Source organism: Pristiophorus japonicus, chromosome 19, assembly GCF_044704955.1.
Source record: "Pristiophorus japonicus isolate sPriJap1 chromosome 19, sPriJap1.hap1, whole genome shotgun sequence".
Lineage (NCBI taxonomy): Eukaryota > Metazoa > Chordata > Chondrichthyes > Pristiophoridae > Pristiophorus > Pristiophorus japonicus.
In genome coordinates this window covers 69705229-69721983 of record NC_091995.1, presented here as the reverse complement: position 1 = coordinate 69721983, position 16755 = coordinate 69705229, and the positions used below count along the sequence as shown (strand labels likewise).

The following is a 16755-nucleotide window of genomic DNA, read 5'->3' as shown; positions in this document are numbered from 1 at the left end:
GTGGGATTAGTGACCCATCCACCTCCACGGAGGTGTGTGGGGGACCTGACCCATCCACCTCCATGGCACGAACCTGGTATTGCAGTACTTCCAGGAACGGTGCAGTGGCTCTAGGCCTTTTGGCTAAGAGCATTGGCGCAGAGTGATCCTTGACTGGTGCAGGGTGACCTCTGGCGTTTGACAAAGAATTGTAACGATTGGATAACGATTGGACATGAATTTTAAAAAAAAAAAAAAAAAAAAAAAAAAAAAAAAAAAAAAAAAATCTGTTCTTATCAGTTTAATATCTGATACGTCCCCTATCTGGGGACCAAATATTAAATTGATTTTTGGAACAGGGAGATGGAACAGGGGCTTGCTCCGTCCACTCCACGCATCGACCTGGTATTGCAGTGTTTCCAGGAACGGTGCAGCTTCCCCTCTTTGGGGCGGGAAGTCTTAAAAGACAAAAATAGATGATGATGTTGTATTTGTAGTTGTTGTATGATGACGATTCCGGCGTTGGCACGTGCTATTTTTCCAGGGCGGGGCTTTGCTAGGTTTCCCGCTCTGCGGCTGGGCCCTCGACGTCGACGTCGACGTCGTTGTTGTTGTTGTTGTTGTTGTTGTTGTTGTTGTTGTTGTTGTTGTTGTTGTTGTTGTTGTTGTTGTTGTTGTTGTTGTTGTTGTTGTTGTTGTTGTTGTTGTTGTTGTTGTTGTTGTTGTTGTTTTTGATGATGATGATGATGATGATTTCTGCATTGGCACGTGCTATTTTTCAGGGTGGGGCTTTGCTACGTTTCCCGCTCTGCGGCTGGGCCCTCGACGTCGACGATGCCGCCTGTTGGATTTCTGCGAAGGTGCAGTCCTGGCTTCAACTGCTTTCTCGCTCGAAGCCTTCCGTTGGCCCTTTGCAACTACACTCGGTCAGCCACGGCCAGACCTACGGGGGAGACGGGCGCCGAAGAGGAATTGTTCATTTGCCGCAGTTTTACAGGCTATCGCTTCTCGGCCTTTTGGCTAAGATCAAGTGGAGTACCTGTTGATTGGGCATTCATATGCAAATCGACTGACTGCAGAAACTCGTTTTTCCAGTTTTGCTGGCTCTGGCCTTTGGCTTGAGCCAGGCGCCAATTGGAGAGAGGAGACAAAATCTGCATGTCGACTAACGATTCGACGGGCCCTTGGGCCTGTCAGGGGGCGGACACGGAGGTCCGCCCGTGCCCCGGACTGGGGCAACGAGAGAATGAAGGCTTCGGCCAAAACTCACAGCGAAAGGAGGAACCTGCAACCCGGATGGCGGCCAACCGAGCGGCGAACCAGGGAGTCCAAAACACCATCCGAGTGACGGTAAAGAAAGTGGAAGGACAGACAATGATCAACCGGGACCTTTTCGTGAAGAAACTCCTGCTGGGAACATGTGGCATGAAACTCGCCGACATCTTTGCCTTGCAGGACCACCCGAAGAGAGGTTACTTCGATGTGACCTTCAGAACCGTCACCCTCTGCCTGAAGTTCCTGAAGGGTTTGAAGGAGGCGAGTGAACCGGTGCGCTCAGTGATAACTTGGGAGCCGCTGTTCACCCTCCCGTCGCAGCGAAGACGCACTATCACAGTGCAAATGTTCGACCCCCACATCCCCGTCATCGATGTGCTGACTTTCCTCAACAGGTTTGTCGATGTGGCAGGAAGCAGCAGTGACGTGAAAGACGTGAGAGACGGGTACGGAATATGGACCAGCAAGCGCCAGATCCAGGCCACCTTGAGGGTGGACGCCAGCGGAACCATCCTGCACCCACCCTCCTGCTTTTCCATCGGAGGAAGCCGGGGCTACATGGTGTACGCTGGCCAACCCAACGTGTGCCGCACCTGCGGGAAGGCAGGCCATGTGGCGGCAAGCTGCAAGACGGTCATCTGCCGAAACTGCAAGAACGAGGGCCACCAGGCAAAAGACTGCAAGGAGACCAAGTGCTGCAACCTCTGTGGTCTGGCGGGGCACCTTTACAAAAACTGCCCCAAACGCAATCGCAGCTATGCGCAGGCAGCAAAGAACTTTGCACCAGAGGAGGAGGAAGCTGACGAACACAACGCTCCAGAGGAGAGCCACACCCTCCCCCCGACCATGAACTCGGGACAAGACGGCGAGGAAGAGAAGACTGCTACCGCGAGCTGCGAGCCACCAGCAGCCAGCAGCGAACCTCGCCCCCAGAGCACCGAACCCAGAGACGAGATGACATCAGACGAGGAAGCGGAATGGCAGATAGTCGGGAAAAGGCGCAAGGCCAAGAGGCGACCACCAAGCTCGGCAGAAACCAGCGACGGCAGCTTGTCTGATGAGGAAAAGTGCCACCGCCTGAAGAAGAGGCAATGCGCCATCCCACGGAAAAACAGGAGCAGGAAAGCGACCAACACAGCCCTGCCCCAGGAACCAGAGAGCAACAAAGGTCCCAGCGCACACGAGCTCCGGGAAACCGGGAGCGAAGGAGCAACCAACGCAGACCAGCCCCGGGACAACGGGAGCAGCGAAGTGCCCAGCACACCCCACCTCCGGAACACCGGGAGCGACGCAGCGGTCGACGCACAACAGCTCGACACCGCCGCGACTGACGAAAAGGGGGAACCACCAACACCAGGCGAGGACACTGCAGAGAACATTGAGGACTTAATCGCAGAACTGCAGCAGTCCCCTGGTCAAAACATCCCCACAGCAGAGGACGATGATGACCACGCCACCCCAGGTGCAGTAAATGTGGAATTTGATGTAAACAGTAATAACTTAGACATGCTGGAAATCGCCATTGTGGAATATAGGGGAACTGAAAACGGTTCACCTGAAATTGAAGATGTATCTGAACTGCAATGTATGTAAATGTAAAACATAGCGTAAAAATGGATTTAAAAATTGCTAGTATTAACGTGCGTAGCGTGAAATCGACTACGCGATGTGTTTCCACCTTGGGGTACCTCGCCAAGGTCAAAGCGGACCTGCTGTTCTTGCAGGAGTGCGGCCTGCCGCACTTCAGCAGTTACCGGCAGTGGTCACGATGGTGGACCCATGGACCATCCATTTGGTCAGGGGGCAACGACAGCCGAGCTTCCGGCTTAGGCATTCTGCTGCGGGGAGGCCACTTCACCATCACCGAAGTTAAGGAGTTGGTGGGCGGCCGCCTCCTCGTAGCAGATGTAATGTACAAAAACTCCCCTCTCAGGTTAATTAATGTTTATGCTCCAGCGGTGAAGAACGAGAGGCTGGCCCTCTTCCAGCAGCTCCCACTGTTACTGGCAACGTCCAGACCGGTCATTCTGGGTGGTGACTTCAACTGCATCATCGATGCGGCTGGACGATCCAGCAGAGCCGACAGCAAACTGGACGCCACGTCCAAACTCCTGATGGATGCGGTAAAAGATGCCAAGCTGTGCGACGTCTTCAGCAACCCTGCAGACGGAGCACCGCGCAGATACACCTGGTCGAGACCAGACGGGTCCGTCCGTTCCAGAATTGACTTCCTGTTTGTGTCCCACACGCTCAAGGTCAGATCCACCGACGTCACGCCGGTGTTCTTCTCTGACCACTGCCTCCTACTGGCTGACTGCCACATGCAGGACAACCAGAAAGTTGGCAGAGGGATATGGAAGCTGAACGTGAAACTGTTGACTCGGGAAAACATTGAGGAACTCAAGAGGGATTACAAAGGTTGGAGAACCGTAAAACCCCTCTGCGATTCCCCGATGCACTGGTGGGAAACAATCAAGACGAACATCAAGAGGTTCTTCATCCTCAAAGGTGTTCAGGAGGCGAGAGGGAGACAGAGGGAATTATCCCGACTCCAGACAAATATGCAAAACCTGCTCCTGCTGCAGTCGATGGGGGTCGATGTCGCGGAGGAACTCGAAGAGGTGAAGGGCCAGCAAGGCTCGCTCTTTGCCTCGGAGTCCTCCAAGATCATCTTCCGATCCAGAGTCCGCTCCGTCGAGCAGGATGAGACGTGTTCGCGTTTCTTCTTCCAAAAGGTACACAGGGGGAGCTCTGTGATCACTAGCCTAAAGGAAGAAGACGGTTCTGTGACGTCTTCGCAGCCTGACATGCAGAGGATCAGCGAATCTTTCTATGCCAGGCTGTACGAAGTCAAACCCACAGACCGCGCGGCCTCCCAGTCTTTCCTGTCGTCTATTTCGGATGTCTTAGACGACGGCAAGCGAGAGAGTCTGGACCACCCGCTAACTCTGGACGAGCTGACAAAGGCCGTCCGGTCCTTCGAGACGAATAAAACTCCCGGAAGCGATGGCTTACCGGTCGAGTTGTACTCGGCTCTGTGGGACTGGATAGGCCCGGACCTGCTGGAAGTGTACGGAGGTATGCTTCTGGCCGGCAGCATGTCAGAATCGATGAGGAAAGGCATCATCACCCTCATCTACAAGCAGAAGGGGGAGAGGGAGGAAATCAAAAACTGGCGGCCCATTTCGCTGCTCAATGTGGACTACAAGATCCTGTCAAAGGTCATCGCCAACAGGGTCAAGTCTGCTCTTGAGCTGGTGATTCACCCGGACCAGACCTGCGCTGTCCCCGGCAGGAAGATCTCTGATAGCCTCGCGCTACTCAGAGATACGATCGCCTACGTGCGGGACAGGAGGGTGAACACCTGTCTAATCAGCTTAGACCAGGAGAAAGCCTTTGACAGGATATCGCACACGTACCTGATGGACGTGCTCTCCAAAATGGGGTTCGGGGAGGGCATCCGAAATTGGGTCAAACTGCTCTACACAGACATCAGTAGTGCAGTTCAAATCAACGGGTGGGAAACTCAAAGCTTTCCAATCAGATCTGGAGTCAGGCAAGGCTGTCCTCTGTCGTCTGTCTTGTTTGTGTGTTGTATCGAGCCCTTTGCCGAGTCCATCAGGAAGGACGCGGGCATCAGAGGGGTGACGATCCCAGGCAGCGGAGGCGCCCAGGTCAAAACCTCGCTGTACATGGACGACGTCGCCGTCTTTTGCTCGGACACGCAGTCGGTCCGCAGATTGCTCGCAATCTGCGACCAGTTTGAACTGGCCTCGGGAGCAAAGGTCAACCGCACCAAAAGCGAGGCCATGCTCTTTGGTCACTGGACCGACCGAGCCTCCATCCCCTTCACCGTCAAGCCAGATTTCCTGAAGGTGCTGGGAATATGGTTCGGAGCGGACGGGGCGTGCGCCAAAAACTGGGACGAGCGCATTGCCAAGGTCAGACAGAAACTGTCATTTTGGGAGCAGCGCTCCCTTTCCATCACAGGCAAGAACCTGGTCATCAGGAGCGAGGTGCTCTCGGTGTTGTTGTACGTGGCGCAGGTCTGGCCCATCTCACGATGCAGCGCCGCGGCAGTCACCCGAGCCGTCTTCCACTTTGTCTGGAGATCCAAAATGGACCGTGTCCGCAGAGACACGATGTACAAATCTCTGGACAGTGGAGGAAAGGACGTTCCGAACGTGGCCCTCATCCTGATGGCCACCTTTGTGTGCGGCTGCATCAAGCTATGCACAGCCCCCCAGTACGCAAACACCAAGTGTCACTACGTGCTGAGGTTCTACCTGTCCCCTTTGTTGAGAAGGATGGGTCTGGCCACGCTGCCGCGAAACGCCCCCACCAGTTGGACCATGCCTGTCCACCTGTCCTTTGTGGAAAAGTTCTTCAAAAGAAACCCCTTTGACCACAAGGCCATCAAACAGTGGTCAGCACGTAAGGTCCTGGACACCCTACGAAAGAAGGAGACGGTGGACCCTGTCGGGTGGTTCCCTGAGCGGACTGTCGAACTTGTTTGGCAGAACGTCTCATCGCCAAAGCTTACACACAAGCACCAAGACGTAGCTTGGTTGGCGGTGAGGGGGGCCCTACCCGTCAGAGTGTTCATGCACAGCCGACGCCTCAGCAGCACGGCACGGTGCCCCCGGGCCGGCTGCGGGGCGGACGAGACTGTCACCCACCTCCTTCAGGATTGCGCCTTTGCGACGCAGGTCTGGAAAGAGATGCAGTGGTTGCTGTCGAGGTTCATCCCAAGCAGCTCCGTAACACAGGACTCTGTGCTCTACGGGCTATTCCCAGGGACACACACCGAGACAGACATCACCTGCTGCTGGAGGGCCATCAACTCGGTCAAAGACGCCCTTTGGTCTTGCCGAAACTTGCTGGTCTTCCAGAACAAGGAGATGACCACGTCCGCATGTTGCAGACTGGCGCAATCCAAGATCCAGGAATACGTGCTGAGGGACGCACTGAAAATTGGTGCAGTCGCCGCAAAGGCACGGTGGGGTAGGGCCACAGTCTAAAACCCTTCCGCCACGGAAAACCCGGGGGCAGAAATCAGCACCAAACTCCCTCGGGCTGTATTTGTATTTGAAATTTACACTTTGTGTACATAGAGCACCAAACCTGTAAACATCAATGTAGTGCCATGTACAATGTAAGGTGTGTTATGAAATGCAAGTTTGAAAGGAAAAAATGTAAATGTACCATCACCCATTCCGGGCTCTGTAATGTAACACATGAAATGTAATTTGTGTAAATGTACCACAATGCACCCTGTTTATTGTACTGAATCGCAGTTGAACAGAAAAACGAGAAATGTAACGAACGAAACTGCCGTCGGCACCCAGATGTATTGTATGGGATTGCTGACCGCAGCGAAATGTAATGAAATGCCATCGAATGTACTGTACAGATTCCTTTTTATGAATAAAGTATATTTTGAAATAAAAAAAAAAAAAAAAAAAAAACCTGTTGATTGGGCATTCATATGCAAATCGACTGACTGCAGAAACTCGTTTTTCCAGTTTTGCTGGCTCTGGCCTTTGGCTTGAGCCAGGCGCCAATTGGAGAGAGGAGACAAAATCTGCATGTCGACTAACGATTCGACGGGCCCTTGGGCCTGTCAGGGGGCGGACACGGAGGTCCGCCCGTGCCCCGGACTGGGGCAACGAGAGAATGAAGGCTTCGGCCAAAACTCACAGCGAAAGGAGGAACCTGCAACCCGGATGGCGGCCAACCGAGCGGCGAACCAGGGAGTCCAAAACACCATCCGAGTGACGGTAAAGAAAGTGGAAGGACAGACAATGATCAACCGGGACCTTTTCGTGAAGAAACTCCTGCTGGGAACATGTGGCATGAAACTCGCCGACATCTTTGCCTTGCAGGACCACCCGAAGAGAGGTTACTTCGATGTGACCTTCAGAACCGTCACCCTCTGCCTAAAGTTCCTGAAGGGTTTGAAGGAGGCGAGTGAACCGGTGCGCTCAGTGATAACTTGGGAGCCGCTGTTCACCCTCCCGTCGCAGCGAAGACGCACTATCACAGTGCAAATGTTCGACCCCCACATCCCCGTCATCGATGTGCTGACTTTCCTCAACAGGTTTGTCGATGTGGCAGGAAGCAGCAGTGACGTGAAAGACGTGAGAGACGGGTACGGAATATGGACCAGCAAGCGCCAGATCCAGGCCACCTTGAGGGTGGACGCCAGCGGAACCATCCTGCACCCACCCTCCTGCTTTTCCATCGGAGGAAGCCGGGGCTACATGGTGTACGCTGGCCAACCCAACGTGTGCCGCACCTGCGGGAAGGCAGGCCATGTGGCGGCAAGCTGCAAGACGGTCATCTGCCGAAACTGCAAGAACGAGGGCCACCAGGCAAAAGACTGCAAGGAGACCAAGTGCTGCAACCTCTGTGGTCTGGCGGGGCACCTTTACAAAAACTGCCCCAAACGCAATCGCAGCTATGCGCAGGCAGCAAAGAACTTTGCACCAGAGGAGGAGGAAGCTGACGAACACAACGCTCCAGAGGAGAGCCACACCCTCCCCCCGACCAGGAACTCGGGACAAGACGGCGAGGAAGAGAAGACTGCTACCGCGAGCTGCGAGCCACCAGCAGCCAGCAGCGAACCTCGCCCCCAGAGCACCGAACCCAGAGACGAGATGACATCAGACGAGGAAGCGGAATGGCAGATAGTCGGGAAAAGGCGCAAGGCCAAGAGGCGACCACCAAGCTCGGCAGAAACCAGCGACGGCAGCTTGTCTGATGAGGAAAAGTGCCACCGCCTGAAGAAGAGGCAATGCGCCATCCCACGGAAAAACAGGAGCAGGAAAGCGACCAACACAGCCCTGCCCCAGGAACCAGAGAGCAACAAAGGTCCCAGCGCACACGAGCTCCGGGAAACCGGGAGCGAAGGAGCAACCAACGCAGACCAGCCCCGGGACAACGGGAGCAGCGAAGTGCCCAGCACACCCCACCTCCGGAACACCGGGAGCGACGCAGCGGTCGACGCACAACAGCTCGACACCGCCGCGACTGACGAAAAGGGGGAACCACCAACACCAGGCGAGGACACTGCAGAGAACATTGAGGACTTAATCGCAGAACTGCAGCAGTCCCCTGGTCAAAACATCCCGACAGCAGAGGACGATGATGACCACGCCACCCCAGGTGCAGTAAATGTGGAATTTGATGTAAACAGTAATAACTTAGACATGCTGGAAATCGCCATTGTGGAATATAGGGGAACTGAAAACGGTTCACCTGAAATTGAAGATGTATCTGAACTGCAATGTATGTAAATGTAAAACATAGCGTAAAAATGGATTTAAAAATTGCTAGTATTAACGTGCGTAGCGTGAAATCGACTACGCGATGTGTTTCCACCTTGGGGTACCTCGCCAAGGTCAAAGCGGACCTGCTGTTCTTGCAGGAGTGCGGCCTGCCGCACTTCAGCAGTTACCGGCAGTGGTCACGATGGTGGACCCATGGACCATCCATTTGGTCAGGGGGCAACGACAGCCGAGCTTCCGGCTTAGGCATTCTGCTGCGGGGAGGCCACTTCACCATCACCGAAGTTAAGGAGTTGGTGGGCGGCCGCCTCCTCGTAGCAGATGTAATGTACAAAAACTCCCCTCTCAGGTTAATTAATGTTTATGCTCCAGCGGTGAAGAACGAGAGGCTGGCCCTCTTCCAGCAGCTCCCACTGTTACTGGCAACGTCCAGACCGGTCATTCTGGGTGGTGACTTCAACTGCATCATCGATGCGGCTGGACGATCCAGCAGAGCCGACAGCAAACTGGACGCCACGTCCAAACTCCTGATGGATGCGGTAAAAGATGCCAAGCTGTGCGACGTCTTCAGCAACCCTGCAGACGGAGCACCGCGCAGATACACCTGGTCGAGACCAGACGGGTCCGTCCGTTCCAGAATTGACTTCCTGTTTGTGTCCCACACGCTCAAGGTCAGATCCACCGACGTCACGCCGGTGTTCTTCTCTGACCACTGCCTCCTACTGGCTGACTGCCACATGCAGGACAACCAGAAAGTTGGCAGAGGGATATGGAAGCTGAACGTGAAACTGTTGACTCGGGAAAACATTGAGGAACTCAAGAGGGATTACAAAGGTTGGAGAACCGTAAAACCCCTCTGCGATTCCCCGATGCACTGGTGGGAAACAATCAAGACGAACATCAAGAGGTTCTTCATCCTCAAAGGTGTTCAGGAGGCGAGAGGGAGACAGAGGGAATTATCCCGACTCCAGACAAATATGCAAAACCTGCTCCTGCTGCAGTCGATGGGGGTCGATGTCGCGGAGGAACTCGAAGAGGTGAAGGGCCAGCAAGGCTCGCTCTTTGCCTCGGAGTCCTCCAAGATCATCTTCCGATCCAGAGTCCGCTCCGTCGAGCAGGATGAGACGTGTTCGCGTTTCTTCTTCCAAAAGGTACACAGGGGGAGCTCTGTGATCACTAGCCTAAAGGAAGAAGACGGTTCTGTGACGTCTTCGCAGCCTGACATGCAGAGGATCAGCGAATCTTTCTATGCCAGGCTGTACGAAGTCAAACCCACAGACCGCGCGGCCTCCCAGTCTTTCCTGTCGTCTATTTCGGATGTCTTAGACGACGGCAAGCGAGAGAGTCTGGACCACCCGCTAACTCTGGACGAGCTGACAAAGGCCGTCCGGTCCTTCGAGACGAATAAAACTCCCGGAAGCGATGGCTTACCGGTCGAGTTGTACTCGGCTCTGTGGGACTGGATAGGCCCGGACCTGCTGGAAGTGTACGGAGGTATGCTTCTGGCCGGCAGCATGTCAGAATCGATGAGGAAAGGCATCATCACCCTCATCTACAAGCAGAAGGGGGAGAGGGAGGAAATCAAAAACTGGCGGCCCATTTCGCTGCTCAATGTGGACTACAAGATCCTGTCAAAGGTCATCGCCAACAGGGTCAAGTCTGCTCTTGAGCTGGTGATTCACCCGGACCAGACCTGCGCTGTCCCCGGCAGGAAGATCTCTGATAGCCTCGCGCTACTCAGAGATACGATCGCCTACGTGCGGGACAGGAGGGTGAACACCTGTCTAATCAGCTTAGACCAGGAGAAAGCCTTTGACAGGATATCGCACACGTACCTGATGGACGTGCTCTCCAAAATGGGGTTCGGGGAGGGCATCCGAAATTGGGTCAAACTGCTCTACACAGACATCAGTAGTGCAGTTCTAATCAACGGGTGGGAAACTCAAAGCTTTCCAATCAGATCTGGAGTCAGGCAAGGCTGTCCTCTGTCGTCTGTCTTGTTTGTGTGTTGTATCGAGCCCTTTGCCGAGTCCATCAGGAAGGACGCGGGCATCAGAGGGGTGACGATCCCAGGCAGCGGAGGCGCCCAGGTCAAAACCTCGCTGTACATGGACGACGTCGCCGTCTTTTGCTCGGACACGCAGTCGGTCCGCAGATTGCTCGCAATCTGCGACCAGTTTGAACTGGCCTCGGGAGCAAAGGTCAACCGCACCAAAAGCGAGGCCATGCTCTTTGGTCACTGGACCGACCGAGCCTCCATTCCCTTCACCGTCAAGCCAGATTTCCTGAAGGTGCTGGGAATATGGTTCGGAGCGGACGGGGCGTGCGCCAAAAACTGGGACGAGCGCATTGCCAAGGTCAGACAGAAACTGTCATTTTGGGAGCAGCGCTCCCTTTCCATCACAGGCAAGAACCTGGTCATCAGGAGCGAGGTGCTCTCGGTGTTGTTGTACGTGGCGCAGGTCTGGCCCATCTCACGATGCAGCGCCGCGGCAGTCACCCGAGCCGTCTTCCACTTTGTCTGGAGATCCAAAATGGACCGTGTCCGCAGAGACACGATGTACAAATCTCTGGACAGTGGAGGAAAGGACGTTCCGAACGTGGCCCTCATCCTGATGGCCACCTTTGTGTGCGGCTGCATCAAGCTATGCACAGCCCCCCAGTACGCAAACACCAAGTGTCACTACGTGCTGAGGTTCTACCTGTCCCCATTGTTGAGAAGGATGGGTCTGGCCACGCTGCCGCGAAACGCCCCCACCAGTTGGACCATGCCTGTCCACCTGTCCTTTGTGGAAAAGTTCTTCAAAAGAAACCCCTTTGACCACAAGGCCATCAAACAGTGGTCAGCACGTAAGGTCCTGGACACCCTACGAAAGAAGGAGACGGTGGACCCTGTCGGGTGGTTCCCTGAGCGGACTGTCGAACTTGTTTGGCAGAACGTCTCATCGCCAAAGCTTACACACAAGCACCAAGACGTAGCTTGGTTGGCGGTGAGGGGGGCCCTACCCGTCAGAGTGTTCATGCACAGCCGACGCCTCAGCAGCACGGCACGGTGCCCCCGGGCCGGCTGCGGGGCGGACGAGACTGTCACCCACCTCCTTCAGGATTGCGCCTTTGCGACGCAGGTCTGGAAAGAGATGCAGTGGTTGCTGTCGAGGTTCATCCCAAGCAGCTCCGTAACACAGGACTCTGTGCTCTACGGGCTGTTCCCAGGGACACACACCGAGACAGACATCACCTGCTGCTGGAGGGCCATCAACTCGGTCAAAGACGCCCTTTGGTCCTGCCGAAACTTGCTGGTCTTCCAGAACAAGGAGATGACCACGTCCGCATGTTGCAGACTGGCGCAATCCAAGATCCAGGAATACGTGCTGAGGGACGCACTGAAAATTGGTGCAGTCGCCGCAAAGGCACGGTGGGGTAGGGCCACAGTCTAAAACCCTTCCGCCACGGAAAACCCGGGGGCAGAAATCAGCACCAAACTCCCTCGGGCTGTATTTGTATTTGAAATTTACACTTTGTGTACATAGAGCACCAAACCTGTAAACATCAATGTAGTGCCATGTACAATGTAAGGTGTGTTATGAAATGCAAGTTTGAAAAGAAAAAAATGTAAATGTACCATCACCCATTCCGGGCTCTGTAATGTAACACATGGAAAGTAATTTGTGTAAATGTACCACAATGTACCCTGTTTATTGTACTGAATCGCAGTTGAACAGAAAAACGAGAAATGTAACGAACGAAACTGCCGTCGGCACCCAGATGTATTGTATGGGATTGCTGACCGCAGCGAAATGTAATGAAATGCCATCGAATGTACTGTACAGATTCTTTTTTATGAATAAAGTATATTTTGAAATAAAAAAAAAAAAAAAAAAAAATCTGTTCTTATCAGTTTAATATCTGATACGTCCCCTATCTGGGGACCAAATATTAAATTGATTTTTGGAACAGGGAGATGGAACAGGGGCTTGCTCCGTCCACTCCACGCATCGACCTGGTATTGCAGTGTTTCCAGGAACGGTGCAGCTTCCCCTCTTTGGGGCGGGAAGTCTTAAAAGACAAAAATAGATGATGATGTTGTATTTGTAGTTGTTGTATGATGACGATTCCGGCGTTGGCACGTGCTATTTTTCCAGGGCGGGGCTTTGCTAGGTTTCCCGCTCTGCGGCTGGGCCCTCGACGTCGACGTCGACGTCGTTGTTGTTGTTGTTGTTGTTGTTGTTGTTGTTGTTGTTGTTGTTGTTGTTGTTGTTGTTGTTGTTGTTGTTGTTGTTGTTGTTGTTGTTGTTGTTGTTGTTGTTGTTGTTGTTTTTGATGATGATGATGATGATGATTTCTGCATTGGCACGTGCTATTTTTCAGGGTGGGGCTTTGCTACGTTTCCCGCTCTGCGGCTGGGCCCTCGACGTCGACGATGCCGCCTGTTGGATTTCTGCGAAGGTGCAGTCCTGGCTTCAACTGCTTTCTCGCTCGAAGCCTTCCGTTGGCCCTTTGCAACTACACTCGGTCAGCCACGGCCAGACCTACGGGGGAGACGGGCGCCGAAGAGGAATTGTTCATTTGCCGCAGTTTTACAGGCTATCGCTTCTCGGCCTTTTGGCTAAGATCAAGTGGAGTACCTGTTGATTGGGCATTCATATGCAAATCGACTGACTGCAGAAACTCGTTTTTCCAGTTTTGCTGGCTCTGGCCTTTGGCTTGAGCCAGGCGCCAATTGGAGAGAGGAGACAAAATCTGCATGTCGACTAACGATTCGACGGGCCCTTGGGCCTGTCAGGGGGCGGACACGGAGGTCCGCCCGTGCCCCGGACTGGGGCAACGAGAGAATGAAGGCTTCGGCCAAAACTCACAGCGAAAGGAGGAACCTGCAACCCGGATGGCGGCCAACCGAGCGGCGAACCAGGGAGTCCAAAACACCATCCGAGTGACGGTAAAGAAAGTGGAAGGACAGACAATGATCAACCGGGACCTTTTCGTGAAGAAACTCCTGCTGGGAACATGTGGCATGAAACTCGCCGACATCTTTGCCTTGCAGGACCACCCGAAGAGAGGTTACTTCGATGTGACCTTCAGAACCGTCACCCTCTGCCTGAAGTTCCTGAAGGGTTTGAAGGAGGCGAGTGAACCGGTGCGCTCAGTGATAACTTGGGAGCCGCTGTTCACCCTCCCGTCGCAGCGAAGACGCACTATCACAGTGCAAATGTTCGACCCCCACATCCCCGTCATCGATGTGCTGACTTTCCTCAACAGGTTTGTCGATGTGGCAGGAAGCAGCAGTGACGTGAAAGACGTGAGAGACGGGTACGGAATATGGACCAGCAAGCGCCAGATCCAGGCCACCTTGAGGGTGGACGCCAGCGGAACCATCCTGCACCCACCCTCCTGCTTTTCCATCGGAGGAAGCCGGGGCTACATGGTGTACGCTGGCCAACCCAACGTGTGCCGCACCTGCGGGAAGGCAGGCCATGTGGCGGCAAGCTGCAAGACGGTCATCTGCCGAAACTGCAAGAACGAGGGCCACCAGGCAAAAGACTGCAAGGAGACCAAGTGCTGCAACCTCTGTGGTCTGGCGGGGCACCTTTACAAAAACTGCCCCAAACGCAATCGCAGCTATGCGCAGGCAGCAAAGAACTTTGCACCAGAGGAGGAGGAAGCTGACGAACACAACGCTCCAGAGGAGAGCCACACCCTCCCCCCGACCATGAACTCGGGACAAGACGGCGAGGAAGAGAAGACTGCTACCGCGAGCTGCGAGCCACCAGCAGCCAGCAGCGAACCTCGCCCCCAGAGCACCGAACCCAGAGACGAGATGACATCAGACGAGGAAGCGGAATGGCAGATAGTCGGGAAAAGGCGCAAGGCCAAGAGGCGACCACCAAGCTCGGCAGAAACCAGCGACGGCAGCTTGTCTGATGAGGAAAAGTGCCACCGCCTGAAGAAGAGGCAATGCGCCATCCCACGGAAAAACAGGAGCAGGAAAGCGACCAACACAGCCCTGCCCCAGGAACCAGAGAGCAACAAAGGTCCCAGCGCACACGAGCTCCGGGAAACCGGGAGCGAAGGAGCAACCAACGCAGACCAGCCCCGGGACAACGGGAGCAGCGAAGTGCCCAGCACACCCCACCTCCGGAACACCGGGAGCGACGCAGCGGTCGACGCACAACAGCTCGACACCGCCGCGACTGACGAAAAGGGGGAACCACCAACACCAGGCGAGGACACTGCAGAGAACATTGAGGACTTAATCGCAGAACTGCAGCAGTCCCCTGGTCAAAACATCCCCACAGCAGAGGACGATGATGACCACGCCACCCCAGGTGCAGTAAATGTGGAATTTGATGTAAACAGTAATAACTTAGACATGCTGGAAATCGCCATTGTGGAATATAGGGGAACTGAAAACGGTTCACCTGAAATTGAAGATGTATCTGAACTGCAATGTATGTAAATGTAAAACATAGCGTAAAAATGGATTTAAAAATTGCTAGTATTAACGTGCGTAGCGTGAAATCGACTACGCGATGTGTTTCCACCTTGGGGTACCTCGCCAAGGTCAAAGCGGACCTGCTGTTCTTGCAGGAGTGCGGCCTGCCGCACTTCAGCAGTTACCGGCAGTGGTCACGATGGTGGACCCATGGACCATCCATTTGGTCAGGGGGCAACGACAGCCGAGCTTCCGGCTTAGGCATTCTGCTGCGGGGAGGCCACTTCACCATCACCGAAGTTAAGGAGTTGGTGGGCGGCCGCCTCCTCGTAGCAGATGTAATGTACAAAAACTCCCCTCTCAGGTTAATTAATGTTTATGCTCCAGCGGTGAAGAACGAGAGGCTGGCCCTCTTCCAGCAGCTCCCACTGTTACTGGCAACGTCCAGACCGGTCATTCTGGGTGGTGACTTCAACTGCATCATCGATGCGGCTGGACGATCCAGCAGAGCCGACAGCAAACTGGACGCCACGTCCAAACTCCTGATGGATGCGGTAAAAGATGCCAAGCTGTGCGACGTCTTCAGCAACCCTGCAGACGGAGCACCGCGCAGATACACCTGGTCGAGACCAGACGGGTCCGTCCGTTCCAGAATTGACTTCCTGTTTGTGTCCCACACGCTCAAGGTCAGATCCACCGACGTCACGCCGGTGTTCTTCTCTGACCACTGCCTCCTACTGGCTGACTGCCACATGCAGGACAACCAGAAAGTTGGCAGAGGGATATGGAAGCTGAACGTGAAACTGTTGACTCGGGAAAACATTGAGGAACTCAAGAGGGATTACAAAGGTTGGAGAACCGTAAAACCCCTCTGCGATTCCCCGATGCACTGGTGGGAAACAATCAAGACGAACATCAAGAGGTTCTTCATCCTCAAAGGTGTTCAGGAGGCGAGAGGGAGACAGAGGGAATTATCCCGACTCCAGACAAATATGCAAAACCTGCTCCTGCTGCAGTCGATGGGGGTCGATGTCGCGGAGGAACTCGAAGAGGTGAAGGGCCAGCAAGGCTCGCTCTTTGCCTCGGAGTCCTCCAAGATCATCTTCCGATCCAGAGTCCGCTCCGTCGAGCAGGATGAGACGTGTTCGCGTTTCTTCTTCCAAAAGGTACACAGGGGGAGCTCTGTGATCACTAGCCTAAAGGAAGAAGACGGTTCTGTGACGTCTTCGCAGCCTGACATGCAGAGGATCAGCGAATCTTTCTATGCCAGGCTGTACGAAGTCAAACCCACAGACCGCGCGGCCTCCCAGTCTTTCCTGTCGTCTATTTCGGATGTCTTAGACGACGGCAAGCGAGAGAGTCTGGACCACCCGCTAACTCTGGACGAGCTGACAAAGGCCGTCCGGTCCTTCGAGACGAATAAAACTCCCGGAAGCGATGGCTTACCGGTCGAGTTGTACTCGGCTCTGTGGGACTGGATAGGCCCGGACCTGCTGGAAGTGTACGGAGGTATGCTTCTGGCCGGCAGCATGTCAGAATCGATGAGGAAAGGCATCATCACCCTCATCTACAAGCAGAAGGGGGAGAGGGAGGAAATCAAAAACTGGCGGCCCATTTCGCTGCTCAATGTGGACTACAAGATCCTGTCAAAGGTCATCGCCAACAGGGTCAAGTCTGCTCTTGAGCTGGTGATTCACCCGGACCAGACCTGCGCTGTCCCCGGCAGGAAGATCTCTGATAGCCTCGCGCTACTCAGAGATACGATCGCCTACGTGCGGGACA

The 16755-nt window shown here is 54.4% G+C and overlaps 5 pseudogenes; all 5 read left to right on the top strand.

The window, feature by feature from the left end:
• LOC139230706 (U2 spliceosomal RNA) overlaps positions 1-110 on the top strand; it is a 231-nt pseudogene extending 121 nt beyond the window's left edge.
• A 137-nt stretch (positions 111-247) lies between these two features.
• Positions 248-418, top strand: LOC139230780 (U2 spliceosomal RNA; annotated as a pseudogene).
• Positions 419-979: 561 nt separating this feature from the next.
• On the top strand, positions 980-1119 carry LOC139230725 (U2 spliceosomal RNA; annotated as a pseudogene).
• Positions 1120-12373: 11254 nt separating this feature from the next.
• LOC139230770 (U2 spliceosomal RNA) lies at positions 12374-12580 on the top strand (annotated as a pseudogene).
• Positions 12581-13129: 549 nt separating this feature from the next.
• LOC139230724 (U2 spliceosomal RNA) lies at positions 13130-13269 on the top strand (annotated as a pseudogene).
• The last annotated feature ends 3486 nt before the right edge of the window (positions 13270-16755 follow it).